The sequence below is a fragment of the Monomorium pharaonis genome, chromosome 2 (assembly GCF_013373865.1).
Source record: "Monomorium pharaonis isolate MP-MQ-018 chromosome 2, ASM1337386v2, whole genome shotgun sequence".
NCBI classification, from domain to species: Eukaryota; Metazoa; Arthropoda; class Insecta; order Hymenoptera; family Formicidae; genus Monomorium; species Monomorium pharaonis.
Genome location: NC_050468.1, coordinates 15,312,288 through 15,329,836, shown reverse-complemented (window position 1 = coordinate 15,329,836; position 17,549 = coordinate 15,312,288). Strand labels below are relative to the sequence as shown.

The 17,549-nt window shown below is 34.9% G+C and overlaps 1 protein-coding gene and 1 long non-coding RNA gene across 13 annotated transcripts in view; both read right to left on the bottom strand.

The window, feature by feature from the left end:
- The window catches only part of LOC105837254 (CUGBP Elav-like family member 2), a 388,597-nt gene that overhangs the window by 215,377 nt on the left and 155,671 nt on the right, over positions 1-17,549 (bottom strand). The window lies entirely within an intron of this gene.
- LOC118644273 lies at positions 1,125-12,003 on the bottom strand. Its single transcript, XR_004962087.1, has 2 exons — positions 2,582-12,003; positions 1,125-1,674 (listed from the first exon to the last, which is right to left on the bottom strand). It is a non-coding gene; the product is annotated as an uncharacterized LOC118644273 (long non-coding RNA).

Genomic DNA, 17,549 nt, shown 5'->3' with positions numbered 1-17,549 from the left:
TTGAAAGTTTGTTACCGACTATTTTGAGGAAAAAAGATCAATTAAATACAAGTCATTAATGAGACGCAGATTTTTGAATTAAAAAAAGTACATAATTTTTTAAATTTTGTACTTGAGATCTCTCATAAAAACTTTCCAATATATTCTTTAAACGTTTCAAAAATAACTATAAGAGAAAAACGTAACGTTGCCGATTATTTCAAAAAAATAATTTAAATTGTTAAATTTTTACTCGTAAAAAATATAGCCGCCATTTACTTCGAGCGCAGTGGCAACATCACAAATATATTCAATATAATGAACTACAACTGCAGTCTATTTTACGCTAAATACTTCGAAACAGTGTTACTACACAAGCTCGCATTGTGTAAAAAGAACCCCAAAATTATCATTCTTTATTTATCAAGAAATTATTTTAAAAATGATTAATTTTATTTAAGTAATTATGTTTCTAATCATGAATAGTTAGATTTTTTCTGACAAATTTAAATAGGCCTGTCTTGAGCACTCATTAAATCCGGTCCTATATGATAGAACTATCTTAAATTATAATCACATTACATATTATTTTCCATTTATTTAATTAAGTGATTAAAAATTACGTTCCTAATTTATAAATATAATAACTTATAAAAATGACTTAAAAGACCTGTTACGTATATACTTGTTTTAAACGTTACATAAAACAAATCAAGTGTTATAATCAAATGATTCCACATTAATTTTTTCCTTCAAAAAATGTAGCATTTTTTTCTAGAGCAAAGTAATTAACACACACACACACACACACTCTCTTTCTCTCTACTTCTCTCTACTTCTGAACGCATAATTGATTATTCTGGAACAATCGTTTGTTCCAATTATCAGATTCAGTTTAAACTACATTTTACGCAAGTTACGCAAACAATTTTAAAAATATAAAATTTATATATAAACTCTGTTGCATTTAATCATTTTCAGTGTTAAATAAGAAAAACGCAGTTTAAATTTAAATCAAAATAATAAAATTAGTAAATAATAAAATAACAATTTGCTTGTATTTTCCGTTGTACGTTTACATTGTTATTGTGTCCTAATTTAGTTGCTAAATCAAATGGAAATTAAAACGCAAACCATTATATCTCTTTTTGGTCAATTTGTGTTCAATATGTCTTATGTTACTATTGCGTATCGCATGATCCAATCATAAAATAAAAATCAATACGCGTGGAATAACGAAACAATAAGTTTTACATGTACTGATATATTTCACGATATTGCTACTTTTGTTATTTTTTGTAAAATTGTAGAATTAAATAAATCTGATGTACAATCATAAGCACATTTTTTAACTTTGTTTCTTACAAGATTGCAACTAATATTAATTAAAATTCAAATTAAATTAGTCAAATAAAACAAATATTAAAGCGTATAATATTAAAGCATCAATGCATCAATTGTATACAGCATGTTATTGTTTTCATCAACAGATGTAAAAATATGAGTTGCTCGCTTACCAATCTGACTGTTGCGGCACATTGCTATTGTTGTTATTCTGATCCAACTGCATTGTCCCACTAACGAACAACTTATAATCGAGCATAGTTTCCGAGTCTGTCGCATTCAATGGTGCGCTCAACGTCTGTACGTAGGGCTCGAACATTGATCGTTCCTTCTCAAATTACACAACGTGTGCTGCAATCGATATAACAAAAACAAAATTTTCCAAACATTTAATGTCAGCGGCCGATAACCGCTGCAGTTCAACGCTACTCATTTCGCCGGCTACTCGCAACGACGGAATTTGAAATTCAAATTTTATTAACTGGTGAACCTCATCGGAGACGAAGAGTGTCCTGTTACGTTTAATTAACTTGAATGAACGCACTCGACGCTATATCGACGGAGATCACGAGCAGACGCAAAGGACCCTTGCACGATCAATATTATTGAAGCAATATATTGTATTAATACATATTAACAGAACTTTGTTATTTAAATATAAATATACTTCAAACGATTTAATTGTATTGCATAACTCCCTTTCTCTTTTGTTTAACGACACAAAAAAAAGCTTAATAAACAATACAATTCATTAAAACAATATAAAAGACAAAAAGGCTCATAAGAGATTAATATAAAAAATGAATTCAGTGTAATTATGAAAATATCTTCTATCTAACAGATTAAATAATAAAGGTTGAATAAAATAGAAAATACTTAAAGTTAATTTATTTTGTATGTTATTATCAATAATTTTTTAGAAAGAAATGGTTCAAGTATTAAAAAGCAACTATCGGTTCTTAATATTACATTGCAATAAGGAATATTTTTTATAATAATTTAATTTTACACATTAGACCGAGTATGTATAATGTTGCTTTTAGATATTGTAAAATATTAAGTTTCAAAGAGAAACAAGCGTAGAAACAATATATCGTTTAGTAAACGAGTTAGGTTTTTAAATATACAGAGTATTTAATTATACAGAGTATTAAGAGTTAATACTAAACGTGCAAAGGAATTGCTTAAAAAATTCTATATAATCACTTGATAAACTAAATGTTCTTAATTATGGAAGTTTGCATTTTCGCTTACTTACCAAAGAATCCAATGATACTGATACGATCTGAATCGTTTAACGTGCACAAACACTTGAAATTATCCGAATTTCAAAAGGGAAGACTTATCGAACAATGGTTTAGAAATCGATGAAACTTTCCGAAGGACAGACGTAACAAAGATCGAGGTACACACCGTTTGAAAAGCCTGCGTACCGGCCCGCAGCACGAGTTCGACTGTAGACTAGTTTGGATGTGTCCGCGAACTAAGGTCGTGGCGCGATATTGTTATCTAGTGCTAGGTAGAGATTGTATACGTAAACATAAACGAAAATGTTCCGCCGAGTGGCAGGCAATTCTTAGGCAGAAATTCATTGTAAATATCTTTCCAATCTTATACAAGGTGTCCTTTGCGTTTCTTTTAAGAGAATATCGCGGAAAATTAAACGTTACAATTTTATACCATAGAATTTGATTTTTAATTATCAAGTTGGCAAACGCTATTACATTATTCTTACTTATTTCGTCATATATAATATAATTTGTTTTCTTGTAAATATAATAAATTTATATTCAAGAATTTATTTTAAGTTTGTGATCATTGTAAAAGAGTTTTTATATTCACATACATTTTTATACGAAAATTATAAATCTGTATTTAATGCTATATTACATATAAGATATTAAAAGTTTTAATAAATATTTTTAGATTAAAAATTTTCTATTTTTTTGTATGCGATATGTGTAACATAATATTATCCATAACATATTTTCTTATCAATTTAAGATTGAGAAACTATTATTTCTAATAAATTATTATTCCTAAATGAAATTTATTTTAAAAAATAATCGTTATAGAAAAAATTTTTTATACAAAGATTTTATAAAAATTATGAATTAGATTTAATGCTATTATTGTGTATAAGATTTTAAGAATATTTTTAAATTAATTAAGAATTTATTATATTTTTAAACGCAATTTTTGATAATCCAAAATCGGTTCAGAATTTCGGTATAAAATTTATAATGAGAAATATCTTCTTTCATTCTCATTAAGAGTATTACATGCAGATGCACAGAAATGAATCTGGAACAATAAAAAATAGTAAAAAAATCCAAAACAATATTTGCAATATTATAACATAAATTACAATGCATATTTTAAATGCTCTAAAAAATACATTTTTATATTTCATCAAATTAATATAAAATTTTTTTCTCCATAGAACGCGATTTATCGATCAATAAATTCCATAAAAATGTCTTCATAACATTACTTTTTCGTAATATTAAAAACATTATTGAACGAGCATATGCCGCCTAAATTTAATCGAAATAGCAAATATTAAAACAAATCATTTAAATCTGAAAGAGAGAAAGATATTCAGCGTCGTTATTTTAAGGATTTAGAAAGAACTTATGCATTGAAAGCAAGATACTTTTATAGTATGGAACTATTGTATCTCCCCTCTCGCGCGTAGTTCAGCGACGGGCGCGCAAAAGTAGAACGGAAACACTCGCAGTTTTTATTGGCAGCGATATCGGATATGCCCGCGCGTTGCACGAACATGGTAGAAGAATCTTTAAAAGATCGGCACGAGTGGGCGGCCATATTCTACTACAAAGGTGAAAGCTGGAAGAAGCGTTGAGAAGGTTCCGCGCGTAAACTGATATTCCGTTCGAAGCATCGAGGCGAGAAAAGTGTAGCCTGAGCTTAAGAGGCACAAAAAAGCGCTTTCCACCTTCGCGAAGTAAGCAACGTCTCTCTAGTTCGTTCCTTGAAGGAGATGGAAGCGCGAGAGGAGGGGTCCGGGGATTGGATTCAAGGACTGAAGAGCAAGTGGCAGAACGCGGAGGATCTTATTTACCGGTGGAGGAGAGTCAGTTTTTCTACGGACACATAATCTCTCTCCACTGGTACTGTCGACCGTCTGCGTCATATTTCATTCCGAATATACACTTCGGCTTTGACACTGTAGGCATATATTTCTTCGATACTTTATTCCGCGTCTATCAAAAAGCATTTTTGATGACAGACCAGAAGGTCTTTGTCACAATGTAACCATCCCTAAAATTATAATTTTCCTTTTATCATCTTTTTATTATAATCATTCATACATAAGCTTATAATGTTTTAAAACAAAAAATAGAAATTTTGTCATTATAAAAATTATAAATTATATAAATAATTATGTATTGACTTCAAATTATGTTGGAAACAAGCACGTCTACGTTCCACGTCTGAAAGAAGCATGGAAAAATGTGAAAATTCAAATAAAGTAAAGAAGAAAGAACAGAGGAATTTAATTCACGAGCTATGAAAGAGGCAAAGGGCAACAATGTACTATAATCTGCATAAAAGGTACATGTAAATTTTTCCACCGCGTATACATTACACAAGACGTACTTTATTTGAAATAATACAGATTATTCAATCGAAAATGAGAGTTATTTACATAAAATCGTTTCTGCAAGAAAAATACGCGGAAAGAGATTAATTAGTACTTGCATAATAAGTAACTGAGAGATATTTAAAAGATAATTAATTTTCTCACGTGGAATAGCTAAAACATATTGACACCATCTATCTCTCATAACTTGTGCTTCCTTATAGTTAGGAGTAATTTCCGCAGTTCGGTACTTCAACATGCAATGGCGCGAGAATGAACTTCGAGGGTTAAAGAGCAAGAGGGCGGAAGCGGACGACCAAAGTATACAGTCTTTTTTCCTTCTTTTTTTTGTTTTTAACTGACGTACAGCTCTCTTCGCTTCATGGGCAAACTGGGTCTCGACGTACGTAGTACGACATCCTTCTTGCATCGCTTCAGTTTTTAGATATTACGTGGCGCACTTGACTTCTTAACTTCTTCTTCGGGAAAGTTCTCAACAGTGCTCGAAAGCGGAATAAGGATAAGGCGTTTCATTACGTAAAATGAGACGTCATGTTTGGAGTAGACATATGCTCTTTTTAAATTTGGTTTCTTTAATTAAATTATTTATAAATAAAATGATACAATATGATATAAACAAACTCTTCATAAAAATTATGCTCCGGTACCATATTAATTACTTATAAAAAAGATCAAACTGATCAGTGTAAATATCTTAAAAAGTTAAACAAATTAATGATGCTCTCATTGGACAGACTTGCAAGTATAATAAAAAGTGGTACTCGTCCCTGGAGGGACGGAATTCTATTGGGCTCCAAAGAAGAAGATATTATTGATGTATAACTTGACACATTTTTTTTTCGTACTTGAAAGTTATATATTATTAATATTTATCTATTAACTCAAACAATTTACATTTGAATGGAATCTCTTAGAAAGTTTTTGCATTTTATTAAGATAATTCCATTTGTCTCCGTTTTTAAAAATGTATGCGTCACATTTTAAAACAGTATCAAAAATATAAAAATTTCATAGATCATTCTATTATCACGTTCGAGTATTTGCGTAAATTTTAAGCACAATTTTTTTATTGGTTCAAAATTCAGTTGATTCTTTGTCTACATTGGTTTTTACGTTCTACCAAATCATCATGTTTCGTAGTGAATATTTATAAATTTGATAAAAAACAGAAAAATATTAAAATACACGAATCGTATTAAGATATTGAACACATACACTGCGTTTTTATAATATTTCGGCAAAGCCGTCGTTATGGTAATAAAAGAAAACTACAGATGAGACTAATTCAAAGATTAAGAAGAATAAGACACAAATGCACCAGTATGAAGTATGACAGGATATCGCATACAGTGATGAAAAATCCATTTTTTACACGAAAGTTTATCGAGAGTTCCATACAACAAGCTGCGTTAGCCGAGCTAATTTAGAATTGCAGCTTTAGGTAGCGAATACCTTCCCTCCTTCACCACTTTTCTCGCTCTCGTGTTTTTTTCGCCCAGTCGACTATTTTCCTGTCCACCGTCGCGCTTGTCGCGAGCCAACTTGTTACAAAGGAACCTACGTCGCCAAAGGGCGAACGTAAAATTGGCTCGAGGAAAAGTTTTGCAGACGCGATACGGTTTTACTAGAAAAAGAAAAATTCAATCCATTAACATTGGGTTGTGCCAACTCCGCTTAGCGCTACTAGCGAATAGAATTTTCTTTCCGTATTGCAATGGAAGCTATAATCCAGAGAGAAACAAAGAATCGCTAATGAAATAATTAACAAAAAGACAAAACAAATTTATTAAGTATCAGTTTAAATAACAACTTTCTAACTTTAAAACTGTCATGATTGAATCGCTTATCAATTTCATTATTTTTCTATTATAAAATTTTTTTCCGAAAAAAAGATCTATATAATAATATATAAAATATTTATTTTTTTATAATTAATAATTTTAATATATTAAATATATTAAAAAATAAAAATAAGATAATCGTAAGATGTAAATTAGCAAAAAATCATATTCCTCGTAGTGAGTCGTGGTGATAATTTTCACAATTTGCGCGCGTGCATGATGTGATACACGTATTAGTGTACCCATTAAAAATGCAATTTTATGCATTAAGGAAGACACAAAGAATATAGATAACTCAGTTGCACCTTTTTAATATTATGTTTCTACTCGCCATTCGCATGCGCCAAAAGCCATAACAAAGTTAGATAGACCGTGAATTTTCAACAAATTCGCTGGCTAATTATTTATTGCACTTATGCGCGGTCGCACATTCCCCCGGAACATAAAGGCAATAATTTACTGTATAATGAATGAAATCATAGAATAATAATCACTTCGGACGCGGTGACACGCGAACTTGGACTCGTTACACATTCGACTACGACGGACGGTTACATAATTACAGCACACGGTCCAATTGTTGCTCTTTGGAATTATGTAATGGATCCTTGAGTATCGATGGTATTCGATCGGCGCGCTGTTTTTAATATTTTAGTGCTTCTAGGAATCGATGCTTCGCTATCATGCATTATTGTAAGGTAAAACAAACGAAAAGCAATGCGAAGGAATGAGTTACATTTTGATAAATTTTATCTATTTATAGAATAGTAAAACCAAACATGGATCATCGTCATTTCGATCGCGGTAATACGCAAGTTTATTATAGGACTGCGGTAAGTTATTCTGCAATTATACGACAGAGTTTGCAAATAATTTAATAGAATCTCGAGCGAGAGATCGCAAAGTTTCTGCATGTTTCAATTCATAAACCTTTTAGTATTACTATTTGTTTATATTAACTATTATTGATGCTTTTGTGAAATAATAATAATTTATGTTTCATTAATGTGTGTTTTACAATTTCAATTATTGTATTTTAATTATTCTTAATATAATTTTACAATCATACAAACTTGTTCATATAATCTTTTTGTTTTGCTTCGGTAAAACTTTTAGCAAACTTAAACTTCACAGAAATGCGTTGAAAAATAAAAATATATTGTAGAGAAAATAATATAGTATACATGATATCTATAAATAAATGTTTGGACAGGCTAAAATAAAAAAACCGCAAAGAATTGATATTTTAATACTTCTTGCGTACACTTGCGATATTTCGTTGCGCATATGACACGCGAGAGCAAACGTCAATACAACTAGCGAGGAATATTGTGAAACCGTACACAATATACTTTCGTAAATGCTGTAAATACAGTAGCATCGACTGAAAGGGAGTGCGAGTGTTCCAGAACTTCGTGTTTGCACAAGCGGGCAGCGGAACGCGGATATTTCGCGCGAGACATACGTGAAGAAAAAAAAGAAGCAGACACGCGCCGGGCAAATGCATTTGATTAATTACGACGTGGACGTTTTTCAGTCGTAAAGCAAATAGAATCCGTCCCTGGCGTCATTCCGGGCCTGCCGAGCGCCCGGCAAAGCCCGGTACGTGTAAAGCCGGCGAACAATGAATAATATTGCGCCTGTTTGCATTTCATCGCGCTCGCACACATTACTAACGCCTCGTCTGAACCGGCCCGGTCTTTTCGATAGGGCGGCTCTCGAAGGTTGGTGTGAAATTGTGGGGGTTGGACGAGCCGTGCCGGCCACTCAAGTAATAACGAAATTGACGCAGGAAACGCGAACTCGAGCGGCGCGCGCTTATGTAAATGCGAGTGATAGCGGTCGAGGGAGGGGAGAGGGAGAGGGGGAGACGGAAGGGGGTGTAGACCAATTAATTTGCTCGATGCATAAACGCGCGGCGTGCGCGAGACTGCTCTTCTCGACAACGATGATCGATCGATTTGCATACGTTACTCATGAGCGATCGGCCACGACGACGCAAACAATGTAGCGCCAGAGCGATTCTTTCGAATTTTTGATTCGACAATAAAGCGAGACGTAAAAGTTGCATATTAGAATTTGAGGATCGCTTTCGACGCTGATTTCTGTATAACAAGAATTCAACAGGAACTTTATCATTTTCAAGGATTTTCGCCATCTTTAATTAAGATTTCTCTCAAGAAAGAGCTCCAGGCAAAATTTGGTAAAAAGTAAAAGTAAAATTAAAATGAACAAAGGAATGTAAAAGAGATCAAGAGAAATCAACTTTCGTTACAATTTCTTTACAGTACCAAAATTCCCGACAGTTTTTTTTAGTAAAGGAATTTTTTTATTGGCATCACACCGGACGCTTGTTAGTATCGTTATTATTAAATTTATTCTCGATTTAACATTGTGATATTAATATTTAATTTAAAATTGTGTTTGAAGACCGAAAAATTTATCGGAGCACTGGTAAACTTGAAAATGTATATGAAATCACACGCACAACGTCAACATACCGTAAAATATTTTACCATCCAACGGAAATTTCATATTTCCATTTGCATTTTAAATCTTGAATCTCCACGGCGCACAAGTGTACCAAAATATTTTCGTATCTTGTTGCGCTTGCAATTAGGTACGATCGGGTCATTACGCCGCGGCTCCGCGGGTATCACGCGCGGCCGTTTAATCACGCGTCGTTTCGTGCATTAAGTAAATCCGATTAGCGGACAATGCCGCGCAAATTCGATTCCACTGCTGCCGCAACGTAGGAAAATTAATGTACGCCACCCGCCGCGCGCCCATCTACCCGCCGGTAGGTCGTCGGCACGTTCGACGTGACGAAGGAAACTGCTGGCGCAGAGGTCGAGGATTTTCCTCCGTTTTTCTGCTCGCCAAGTAGGTCTTTCCCGCCGTCTCTTTCTCTTTGTCGACGCAGCCACTGCCTTCCTCACTTCGCCGACGAGCAATTCGCGTTCTTACTGCTGCGAAAAAAAAAGGGGGAAGACTATGGAGAGCGGGAGTAGAAAGCGATAGAAGACGGCGGGTGCCCCCCTTATTTGCAGGAGCTTAACGATAGATCCGTTTCGCGAACGGAGCAAAAGGTAATTTACATTCAATTCAGGAAATCCCAGATGTCTATTGGCTAAAAGACCGGCCCGGAGAAGAATACCCGACTACCTACATCGGATATCCGGTATCTGCATAATTCTGGCTCCATTCTTTCTATTCCGCTCCAAACCCGTCCGGACACCACCACCGGTCCTTGCCGTTCCTGCCCGTCTTCATTGAATCCGATCGAACGCTTCGATTACCTACAGTCTCTTTCAGCTATCTCCGCGTGCTTCTTTGGTGTCAGATCTTATCGATTAAAGGCTCTCCTGGCCGGCTTCGATCGCAATCGTAAACGCTCGATCGCCGATACGAAGGGATCGACCGGCTAGGTCCAAAGTACACGCAATTAAAGTTTCAATCCTCCCCTTCGCTCTTCTTAATTTCCCTCCAGACGACCGGGGGCTCGAGCCACTCACTTCGTTGATACCGGAAAGTACGAGGAAACGAGTATCCAGGACGCTTCTATTCAAATGTTTTCGCTCGCTCGCCACTCTCTTCTTTCAAGTGAAGTCATCTCATAGCTTCTCGCTTTCTCCCGCTATACGCTTCTTCGTTTACGTCGAAGACTTTTTCTACGTCTCTTAAAGGATTTTATCTGCCGAAGCGCGGAAACTTCCCGCCTGAGATGTTTAACTTGAAGACGGTAACCACGCTGCTAAAGATAGTAATATTGGTATCGATCGGGCTGACAGAATATGGCAGTGTATCACGCTATTTTCTAAGTACATAAACTCTGACTATTCTTTTTGTAAAATCCTTAATAACTCTTCAAATCTTCATAAAAAATACACGGAAAAAATGGTTTAGCAAAAGAAATTGCTGTAATTGTTCTTATCTATTTATCCTTTGTCTATATCCATATCAATTCAAAGAGAGTTCAAAAATTCATCGCAATTAAAAGTTCTGAGATAATTAAAAAAAATCCCTTTCCTGTAAAAGAATAATTTGTTTCTCAATACTCCATCTGCCATCTTTCTTTGTACTTCTATCGTGTGAACTGCGAATCGGAAAGAAGCTCATGTATAATCCGCGGATAATTTGTAAGATTCGTTCTTTGTGGCACGATATTCTGTAGTCATCGCAACTTGTTTCGCACGTAATAAGCCGAACGAGATAAATTATTCGAGTAATTTATTCCCGGCAAGTCATACTTATTTGTACGGATAAGTCTTAATGGCCGCGGTATAAATCTCACGTCATAATTAGTAGGGTGGAACGAAAGTGGCTTCTGGACCGCGGGAACTTTCAGATTTATGTCCTCTTATAGAAGACTCCTTCTTATAGAAGAGAGTTATATTACATCCGTGTATCTTATTATAGAGGGTGAGAATGGTGTAGTCGCGCGTTGCAAGCCAAAAACTTATACAGACGTCAAAATAGTTCGTCTCGCGGGATTCACCATGGTGGATAGCGAAAGGTTTTTCAGGCACTCGCTGAAGAAGAATCGCCGCGAGAAAGTCGAGGGAACTTTATGATTTGAGAAAAAAAAGGAAGCCCGGAGAAAGACGGAACAGAGATAAATCGGCCGGTCGAGCGACGAGAGGAGCGTGTTCTTCTTCTCTCGTTCCTTCCGGTTGCGTCTTTTCCTCTCGCCCCTTCGTCTTTTTTTTTTACCCAAGGACAAAAGCATCGCGCGGCACATTCTAATTAGAGGGGCTTCTATTATGCCGCTGAAGACAGATAATGGAACCTACAGTGTAAAACTCTTGCGTGCGATCTCTCTCTCTCTCTCTCTCTTCCTGTCCCCTCCCACGACGTAAATCGCGGTCGCTGCCACTCTTGCCTTGCCCCTTCTTACACTGGTCGTGCGACCCACTTTCTTAATTGTTCCTCTATTAAAATACACTCTAATTAATATCCATTATGCCTGATATATATATTGCTCTGGCAGTAGCGCGCCAAGCAAGAGAGCGGCTTTGTACCTTACGAATATTTGAGGAAATCGCGTCTCAAGAAAACGCAAAATCTACCACAACGGAAGAAAAGACGATTTAAAACGACGGAATAAATGACTTAAACAAATCGTAACAATCGAACAAATGTTATTTTTTTAAACCGCTTATTGAATGGCAAAAAATTATATTTATTAGTAAAAAAAGGTGGTTATTCCACCTAAATTAATTGTAAATTAATTGTCAATTAATGTTCCTACAGAAATTATAATTATCTTTATAAATTATTTTTTTGTTCAATAATAATAACAATAAAAAAAGAGTTAAAAAATTATTTTTCTTATTCATATTAAAAAATATCAGTTTAGTTGGCTTGAAGATTCCTACATATTCTAAACGTAATCTTTTCCATAGTACAAATGTCATGTTGCGAGATTGTAAGATTTTTCTGTAAATGTCACATCAGCGACAAAATGAATCATTGTTATGTTTACGCGAAAGAGACAAATTGCACCGAGGTTGTACTTCAACGAGATACCCTGAAGACAGCATGTCTCTCGCACAACGGGAAAGAATCGTTTCGGTCATATATGAGCTATTTGCTTGGAAAATGTAGAAAATAAGATTTAAAAAAATCTCTTTATGAGAAATATCAATGACTTTTTCAATAAACAATTTTTTATAAGTAAATTTTTATTTTACATGTACGCTTCTATTAATATTTATCCCGACAACGTGTAAAGGGATGAAATCCTTCGATATATAGCCCTCTACATTTATTATTAAACCTAAAACATATTCACGACGCCCTTAGGATAAACAGCTCATATCTTTTACTTGTCGACGTACTTTCGTACGTTATCCTTTCTTCCAACCTGTCGGCGCGAGATTACAAGACCCAGCTCCAGCAGGAAATCGGTTTGTATGTGGCCTCGTCGGTTCGTGCCGTCCTTCCTCTCCCTCCTAACCTATGCAAACCCGTTCGAGACTATGTAAAGCAATGCTAATCCGCCGATAAAACCCCCGTCGACGAGCGCACCCCACGAGTGCGGTGCATTTTCGACAACGAGCGCTTCCTTTCCCGTTCGCCGTCACGTGCATGTGTGTCACAGTGTGCACCGCAATGTAGCGCCTACCTACTGTGTAGTTACACCTGACGTATTTTCACGTAATCCGCTCGGACGCGCTCTACTCTACGGTAACTCTATTAGATTCCAGCGAAAGGTTTATCCCTTTGCTCCCAGCCGTTTGCTTCTCCTTTTCGTTGCCGAAGCTGATATGCTAGTAGCCCGCAAACCGACTAACCGCGACTCAGACGCTTCTGATAAGCTCTTGCAGTTTCGTATCAAACGCATCTACGAACGTTGCGCTCACGAGGCGGTTGAGCTAGGTTTCGATAGCGGTTCCATCGGTGCGCCGAGGTTACCCAAACGACATGAATGATAAATCGTTCGCGTGCACTTAGTGGATTAGAGTGGAATAGGTCTATTTAGTGTGCACTAAGTATTCTAAGATATTCAGTAGAATGGAAAAGTAAGTATCGATAGATAGAATTAGATTATATCAACAAGGATCAACTTGACCTCGTAAGGAATACGTTGGAGAATTCTTTAAATATCGAAGAAACTAATCACAAAGTGGATAATGACTTATAGATCAGATAGATAAATTCAGATAAATTTGTTGTAAAGTAATAAAATATTTAGCACATTATATAATTTATGACTAAATATCCAAATATTTTGTGTATGTGTTATAATTAAAGAGTACAAAAATATTTGGGAAAAAAAAATCTGAGTTATGACGCCCCGTGATTATTCTCTATGAGTAACATCACGTCGCAAACAATTTTGTTCAGGCAAAAAAAACTGCAAGAATCAAACAAGTCTAGAGATCTTTACTCTTTTTAATAGATTCCTCATTAATTCTAAACCTTAAATGTTTGTTAGTATACCTGTAATTCGGAGAAAAATTGCCATATTTAAAAAAAAATATAGAAAAAATTGTTTTTACTAAGAATAACTTGCAAATTTTTAGATAAAAAATAAACAAATTATTGCTTATATTTTGGGATATATTATAAGATGGATAAATAAGTAATAAAATTCCTGCAAACCAAAGCAGTCAAGTTCAAATGTTAATTTTTTTCCTCTTAAATGGGTCTCAAAATATTAATTCAAGTCCACAACACTTGTTCTGCATCTATTATATCTGGAGAATAATTGTTATATTTATTCAATAAACGGTTTGAAGAAAAGAAACTCTTTTTGCTTCCTAAAAATTTAACCTTTTGAATGTTTTTAGTTTTTGTAAAAAACCTTCAATTATTTAATTATAAATAATTTATAACTAAATAGCCAATATTTCACGTATGTGTTTAACAGCATAAATATATTTTTTTAAAAGATTCACTAAGGCAAAACATTATTTTTAAAATGTTTACCATGAGTATATTTATCGAAAGCAATATATTGCTACTGTCGGTGGTATATTTACAACTTTCCTCGGTTTTTGCCTGCAAATCGTGCTTAGCGGAAAAGCCGGAAATAACAGGCTATTTAAGGATTTCGCTCTAAAGTTTTTCCCCTCGTGACACGCCGGCGTAATCAAAATCTAAAGCGGGTCTTCAAGACGGACGAATATTTTCGGCGCGCTTTATCACGATGAAAGAGAACGGTCCGCGATTCGGTGTGCGGTGCGACGAGAAGTTATGAACATTTTAGTTGAAGCATTAACGAAGACGGCATTTAAAAGTTGAGTCCCGCTCGAAGTTCCGACGCGTAAACATTAAAGCCAGCCGGCTAAGTGGCACCGTTACTTCTTCGTTGAGAAAATAGCTGCGCCCGGCCCGAGACCGAGTTCGTTCTTGATTACGGTATTTCTGGCCCGCGCTTCCGACAGAGCTTTCCCTCCCGAAGCGTAGATATGCTCCAGGAAAAATGTTAGTACTACTGGACGGTCGTTCCTTTCGCTGGGTGACTTCATGCTTATTTCCGCGGAAGGAAAAGAAATCGCGTCAGCTTTATTCCGTTCTGAATAGCTATGAAGAAAAGTTTCAACGCTGAGAAGACAAATCGCTCTTGCGTCGTGCGAAAAACGTTTCTCTCGATGCCAATTTTCTCTCCTAATCGCTCTAACTCCGGTAAGTATTATACGAATATTTTCATTGATAAATACTCACAATAAATATAAATAAATGTTTTAACTAATTTAATATCAATTTTACATTCAAAAGAATGTTGTCAACTTTTTTTACTTTTCTTCAAATTTTCTTTTTCATAAAGCGCAGAATTTTTTTGTTGCAAGTTGTCTTTCGTTCAAGGCACGTATCGATTTCTTTGTACAATACTTTCAAAGCATTTACAGCATTTTTTATTTTATGACATCCGCAGAGTAGACATCGGGTCGCGGCTGGTACAAAAATTTTCTCTCATTCCATGGCGCGCCATTGGAATTTAATAAAACTCTCACTTGGCATACGCACGCATTCAAGAGACAGAAATGCAGAGGCCTAAATGTATTCGAACGTATAAACCAACAGCTTGAAATTGACAGTTTTTATTGGAATTTAATTATCAAATCGGTCAATAGATTTGTAAAAGTATGATTATTTTTCATCTACCTTAGAAACTGTTTAACAAATCAGCTATTTTACAAACTAATTAATAAAATGTTTAAAAAATATTAAAAAATAATATAATTCTTTATTTTATACCATAAGCAAAATGCAAATTACAAGTCATAGAAATATTTGTCATATAAAAAAGTTATAATCAATCTATTGATAAGATACTTTCGGTATTGCATTATTAAAATAAAATTAATAATGTATATTTAATTTAATTACGTTTAAATATTATGCATAAGAGAAAACCACGGATTATAAAGTCACTCCAGCTATTTTATAAAATTTCGGAATACGTGAATATATCATGTCTTCTATTTAAATAAATGTTTTACTTAAAAAAGTATTACAGCCAAAAATATTCTTAAAAGGTTAGTTTTCATGTATTATGTGTTATATAATAATAATATAATTATATAACAATATTTATGAAATCTATACCATTTGAAGTCGTAAAATGAAAGACATGATACGATGAGAAACGGAGAATTCGACACACATAAAATTGGTCATCTCGGGAGTTAAGAACGCGACGATTTAATGGATAGTTAGAGCGTGTTTCGGTTCATAGTGGCTAGGTTATAGTAACGCCGTTATGCTCATCGTTAACCTTTCGTGGATTATAGGCTCGAGGTTTAGAACCTGTGCAGTCGTAACGCGTCGCAAAGCCGGCTGTGTATAAGCATTGCGACGACCAACGATGAAATCCGTTTTTCAACACCATTGCAAGTATAACGCGGTACGAAATAAAGGTCGTAAAACAGCTCCGAGGTCGCAAGAAAAATGCGTTACCGAGCGGACAGCATACATCTAGTAAAAGTTCATTATTCTGCGTACGAAATTTACAACTGGACCGACTCTAAATGATGCATCCAGTTCGCATATTTCGAAGCTGAGATACATAAAAGTTTTCTCGATAAAATATTACATACGAGAATGTGAATATGTATTAGAATAATATTTCAGTAAAGAAACTTATAAGAATAAATTGTGGCTAATATTCAATTATCAAAGCAAAAGTATTAATTTATATAAAAATATCATATCATGTAAAATGTTATGTACAAATAAATTTAAACATATTTTGTAAAAAATATATACATATATATGTTCATTATTGGATAGTTTCTGTAGAATCTGGCCAATTTCCAAAAACTTTTTAAAAAATCGGAGCATACATATAAATAGCAATTCTTATATTCGCATATTCGTTAAGTAATTTCTCATACTTATCAGATATTAACTTATTAAAAATAACAAGACTTACATACTTAGCTTCCAAACAAGGCTATCAAATGTGACGGAGTAACTTACCTGAAACAAAAAAATAATGTTATCATTAAAATATGCGTTATATATATTTTCTAATATTATATTAAATGTGTCCCTTTATTTGTTACGTTATTCATCCCGTTCATTTTAAGGTGTATAATGTGCCCGAAAATATTTCTCAATATTTGATAAAAAATTTTTGTGCACAATAGTTATAATAAGGATTAAAGTAATCCGTGCCCTCTCAATTGATCACTACCGGAGACGTGAAGCCGCTTGGAGCTTCAACATAATGAAGAGTAAGAACTTTATTTTAATATAAAAGCAATGACGTGGTCATGACATGGCTTTGTTCACGCGGGCCCAAGTTTCCTCCGTAATCTAGCGAAAGGATAAGGAAGAGGAGGTCCTACAGCAACAACAACAACGCGAATCCTCGTTAGTTAGTGTGGAGGTGATGGTAGAGAGAGAGAGGGAGAGAGAGAGAGAGATGAGTTCGAGCTGTGCCGAGAAACTAAACCGATATATCTGGTGTCTGCGTAGTTTCCAGGAGGCGAGCCGGCACTCTATCTGATAACTGCGTGCGAAATTAATTAATTAATTAGTTAATTAAGATTCGTCGGCTGCGACGACGCGGGTTTGCCCGCCTAGACGCGGCGCCTTACTTTCAAACTCTATTCGAGGGATGGAAGATAAAGCTGTATCTCTCCGAAGGGCCCGCGCGCGCGACTTTCTACTTTCTCGATATAATGCACGATACAGATATAACGGCAGATTGTCTCGGAAGTTCGTCGTCAGAAAAACCACATGCACTCAGGAATGTTCGTTGTTCGTGCGCGGTAGAGTTGAGGGAGGGCGCAGTGGCAGAC